Raw genomic sequence first — 6,000 nt, 5'->3', positions numbered from 1 at the left:
AGTTATTTCAAACAGTTGTTCATCCATGTCATTCTCAAATATTTCTCCCTCAGTGCTGTGAGGCTGCTTTTCCCTCTGCTGGAATATTCTTCCTAAGTTTCCCCTTCCCTATCTGTAAGGTGAATTCACAGTCAATCATTATCACCAGAAAGCCTTCCTAACCACCCTGATAAATGATTAATAGTTGCTTGTTTCACCTTTCCCATTTTAATATAAATATTTTGCCTCTGCCACTGAACCAAGTGTAGGTTTTGATCCATTCATATCAAACTCATTTGATACTCTAGTTAAGCATTTAGATTCCTGTGCCCTCTATCCAACCTCACAATTGTTGAGAGTAGATGAGAATCTATATCCTTGACCATGAGATTTTTTGATGTGAAAAAAATTGAAAAGATACTCTAGTTAAGCATTTAGATTCCTGTGCCCTCTATCCAACCTCACAATTGTTGAGAGTAGATGAGAATCTATATCCTTGACCATGAGATTTTTTGATGTGAAAAAAATTTAAAATAACTGCATTAAACTGTGAGTTTCAGCTTCTTAGTTTTCCTAGAGCCTAGTGCATGGTTGGTACTCAATAAATACTTTCTCACTATATACGTGGTTATATATTCCACATGTATTTCAATCCCAGCGTGTTACTATCTGAACTTCTTTTTTTTCAAACTATCATTGTTCTCCATACTTTTTCTGTCTGCATTAGTACAGCCTTTATCAGAGTCATCCTGAGCTATTTTCCTTTTTCCTCCAAATTTATAGTTAACCAATACCAATGGCTCTGTTAACTTAGTATTTGAGTTAAAATCTTGGGTTCATTCACAACCTGTTTCTTAGAGCAATTTTTCCCCCTTCTGATAACTAGTACAGTTCTTTACCTAAGGTGGATACTCAATAGATGTCTTATTCTTAATTTATTAAATGTTTCTTAATCAAAATAAAATATAAAGTTGGTGACGGACCTATAAAGCACAAAGGTTGGCTAGACTCCACTCTTCAAATATTAATGAAATCTGAGGTCTAAGCACAGTGTATTATCTTTCGATGGTAGAGGGCTTGTTTTCTTCAAACTTGGGCTAAATGGATTATGATTTACCATCACTAACATGGGAAAATTTTTCAAGGACATATGTTGGAGGGAAGATCACAGTAGTCTTCATTCTGTGGGCTTTAGACGGTGAGGCTGTTTGTTAACCAGCTTCCAAATCTTATAAAAAAGGATACATACACCAGTGCTTCTGTGGCTGCCAGTTGTATTCATCCATCTTTACTGGAAGAATCAGTTAAATTGTAATAAAATTATCATTTTTATATTTATGCTACCCGTGGATTTTATAAAACTTCAGGTTTTAAATTATTATTTTCATCTTTCTTTTTTTCATAAATTTTGTTCACAAGACCATGTTATTTTTGAATACAATTTCTCTTTTTACCAAAAAAAAAGAATTCTGCAGGAAAAAAATGATCATATTAAAATGAAAAAGCAAAATGATATTTAATATTTACTTAGGTTTCCCATTCAAATTTCCCAAGTGAATAATTTCTTCATCCCATGTCTTTAACTGGAATCTCTGGATTTAAATCTAAATTCAAATTCAGTGATGCATCTGTAGATTCTCATTATTCTGTAAAGAATACACATTTAAATATATTTCCTTTTATATCTTTTATAATTAAGGCTAAGCAATTGAGTAAATATTATACAAGTCAATAGCTATTGGTTATTCAGAATATACTTTACATAGTCAAAAAACATTCAAATATTCTGAGAGAGTTACTTTAGATACAAATCCAGGGAACTGAAACCAGCACTTCTAATATTCTGCATTCCAACTGGGGAAATTTGAGAAGAGAAATTTTTTAAAATGTTTATTGAACTCCTACTGATTATCAATAAAAATGATTCAGAGATATTCACCATGGAAGCAGAAGAAAGGTACACAGATTCTACTCTATGTGTAGAACTGTCCTGCTAAACAGTTCGCAATTTGGTCTAGGAGAATCCAGTGTCAGGCACTCAGTAAATTCTCAATAAGTGATAGCTATCAACATGATAATTCCTATAGCAAACAAATAGAGTTTGAGGACAGATCCTTCTACTGATATACTCATTTTACAGAAAAAGAAACTAAACTACGTATTTTTAATTTTTTACTACATAGATGGACTCAAAATTAGAATTAGGGAACCCCCTTCAAAAGCTTCCCAAGGACCACTTCATAGCCCTAGGGTTTTAGAATGATACCCACTTGAACTAAGTGTGTGCAGATCCTTGTGAAATTTGAACAGGTAAGTCTACCATTGGGGACGACAACCAGGAGTACCTAACTCACCTATATATTTAGTTCTCTTCTGGTAATATGGAAATTATACAACTAAGCCAAAAAAGAATCTTTTATTTATATAAAAGTCCATCTGTTGGATAAACTGTATTTTGACTACTCTTAAAGGTAAAAGTTGTTAATTTCTTTGTTTTCCATTCCTTTTTATTATTACTTTGTCATTGCTGTGAACATCATGGGAGTCCAGCTAAAAGGGGAAGAAAAAGAGGAGAAATGTATAGGTGGTGGGGACCACCAGCAGAGATTTTTTACTGAGTTTCTGAAAATACTTAGTATTGAGTCTATAGAGGGCTTATAATCAACTTCTGTCATCCTTACAGATTCTCACAGACTCACTGGACAAAAGATGTGGAAAATGCTGGGAATAAACCTTTAGAGAAGCTCTTTCAAGCGTGACATATCGGTGCTCATGTATATTAATGGTCAAATCAGTACTGGAGACAGGTCTATCATTCCACTCCTTCTTTTCTAGGAATTTTGGCAACGTTTCTTTCCTCTCTTGTATACTCTTCATGTCTTATCCTGAATTCTATGTCAGGAGGAGAGGAAGACTAAGCCACAGTTAATAAGGAGCTTTACTTAGGGTAGATAAGCCAAGAATTTCCTTTAATTTTCTTAACATTTTTCTCTCCTACTGCAAGTAATTTATGTTTCAATTAATATGGACAGACTGGAGAGAGAAAGAGGAATAAATCATTGTTCTTAGATCAAATGAATACAGAAGACATAGGACATTTTTAAAGTCGTGTTTTAAAGCTGTCAGACATAGTAAGGATGTAACAAGTGTTGACTTTTCAAATAGGAGTTTGAGCAATTCCAGCTTTCGTTTGGGGTGGGGATATGGTTAGATAATACTTGAATCTTGGAAAGTATTTTCAAAGCATTCTATATTCATAGTTTTTAAATATGTAATGCAAGCCACTTATCCATGACACTGTAAAAAAAATTTCCTACTTTATTTGGGAAAGTGGATCCTAAATAGCTGTGTTATGTTGCAAAGGTTCTATTCATGGTAGTTTTAAGGTCCCTGGGGACAGAAACAATGTCACCTCCTTCATGCTTTGAGCATGTAGGGAGTTAGTGAACAATTGTTTATTGATTTAATCCATAATAAAAGGAAAATAAGAACAGCAAGAAAAAAAAATTAAAATGCTCAGATGTACTTCTTGTCCTATTGCCAAAGGCATGTTAGTCATCAGTCCCCTATTCGGTTTTTGTGAAGAACGGGTATGCTTTCTCCCACATGCACCCCACATTCCCATCACAACAAAGTGTCAGCAACAGTATTAATGGGAGTGACTATCATTTAGAGAGTACATTCAAATGACAAGAACTTTTTTTCTCTAGTCTTTGCATTCATCTGCAAAACAGAAATAATTTCCTTTTGTATGGCTAGGTAAACACATAAAATGAGCTACCTTGCAAGGTCGTGCAGCTAGAGAAGCAGTACTGTGTAGTATTTAAGCACAGGGACTGTAGCATCATATACCCATTCACTCCAAATCCAACTACTGCCGTTACTTTTTCACCTCTCTAAGTTTTTGTTTTTACTACAAAGTGATGACTAGAATCATATCTTTCCCATTGGATTGTTGTGAATATTGAATAAGATACTCAATGGAAAGAGCTTAGCAAAGAGTTTGGGGCATATGGGCTACACACATACACAAAATCCTGATTTTCCAATCATGTTGTTGTTGTTGTTTAGTCACTAAGACATGTCCAACTCTTTGCGACCCCATGGACTGTAGCCCGCCAGGCTTCTCTGTCCATGGGATTATCCTGACAGGAACACTAGAGCGGGTTGCCATTCCCTTCTTCAGGGGATCTTCCCTACCTAGGGATCAAACCCACGTCTCCTGCATTACAGGCAGATTCTTTACCACTAAACCACCAGGCAAGCCCAGTCATGCTGGTTCTTAGAAATGCATGCTTCCCATAAGTACTATGACCATAAGTACTCTCTCTTCACTTCTATGTTTTTGCTAATTTATCTGTTTTTCACCATCCAGTTAATATTTCTTTTTCTGGAACACAGTATGAACAGAGATAATTATGTTTGTATTTATCCTTCAAGTCTAAGGATAACTTTACCAAAAATCATCCCCAAAGAATCCAAGATATAGTTCTCTCATGCTACTTATTCTGTGTTTCATGGTACTTATTACCTATCTGTCTATGTCCCCCACTAGACTGTGAGAGCTCAAAGATAAGAACTAGGTCGTTCTTCCTCAATATCTTTCAACAGCCAAAACAGGGCCTGAGTGATGGGACAGACTCAACAAAATGTTGGAAGGATGGGTAAATGGAGGCATGGATGCATGGAGGAAATGACTAAGCCATCAACACTGCCATGGATGCACTCCAAACTGGAGGGTAGGCACTGAGTGAAGAGAAAAATCGGAGATTCAAGAAACACATTACCATGTGTGCATTTATCTGGGTTCCTTCCCATGGGGTAAAATACCAACTAATTTTGTCTATGAAAGACAATGTGTAAGTATAAAAAATTTCAAAATCTTTCCTTTCTATAATCCCAAGTCTATGGGAGCCTAAGTATATCTCAAAGCAAGGACGCCATACTGCCCCTAACACTGCAGTAATATGTGGCATCACTATCTGTAGATCACCCAGAGGCCCTTAGAGAACAGTGCTCCTGGGCAGTGCCTCTCAAATTTTAGGGACAGTATTTATTGCAGGTGAGGTTAAAATGCACTCTTGAAAAAGAACAGACATATGTATATGTAGAACTGAATCACTTTGCTGTATGCCTGAAACTAACCCAGCATTGTAAATCACCTATACTCCAATATAAATCACCTATACTCTAATATAAAATGTAAGTTAAACTTATAAAAAGGCAGATTCTGATTGACTGGTTCTGGGAATATATAGCTTTTATTAGGTTTTACTCTGTCTGGGAGAAAATTTCACAAAAATTGTGGGGAGAGTTCAAAAACCCAAAAAACTACAGTGAGGCATTTTATTCTAGGGCATGGCAACCAGCTCCAGTATTTTTGTCTGGAGAATCCCCATACACAGGGGAACCGGTCAGGCTACCGTCCATGGAATCGCAAAGGGTTGGACATGACTGAGTGACTAATCACAGCACAGCACAGTGTTTCTCAACTTTGGCTGCACATTAGAAAGATGTGGGAAGCTTCTCAAAACATAATGCAGACCAGTGGTCATCTTTACTCCTTCCCCCCATCAATTGATCAGAATTTGGGAAGGTTTCTTCCATGAGATTCCATTACAAAGCTGTAGGAACCAGGGTTCTACCTACCAGTCCACCAGCACCACTCAAGGGGCTGATCCAAATTTCTGATTAATGTTGCATCTGTGACAAGATAAGTACCCAAACCAAGTAAGAGTTTAGAAACTTTTACAGCAATGTGACAAATTAAGTTTATGCTTACTGAATCTAGCAATAAAATATGAAATCGTTTAATAAAAATTTAAAAAATGAAATCGTTTAAAACAAAAAGCTGACTTGCAAGGAAACATTTTGATTACCCTGCCTCAAAGAGGCATTGTGAATAATCATACAGCCATCTCTGGTATGGAGGATTGCGCGGACCCTTCTCTAAGCTGTTACCTCTCAAAGCTGAAACATGGAGGCCAATAATAGCTGGGGCAAATTACTTGGAGACATGGG

The sequence above is a fragment of the Odocoileus virginianus genome, chromosome 13 (genome assembly GCF_023699985.2).
Source record: "Odocoileus virginianus isolate 20LAN1187 ecotype Illinois chromosome 13, Ovbor_1.2, whole genome shotgun sequence".
Lineage (NCBI taxonomy): Eukaryota > Metazoa > Chordata > Mammalia > Artiodactyla > Cervidae > Odocoileus > Odocoileus virginianus.
The sequence above is the reverse complement of the archived record's forward strand: the minus strand, read 5'-3'. Positions refer to the sequence as shown.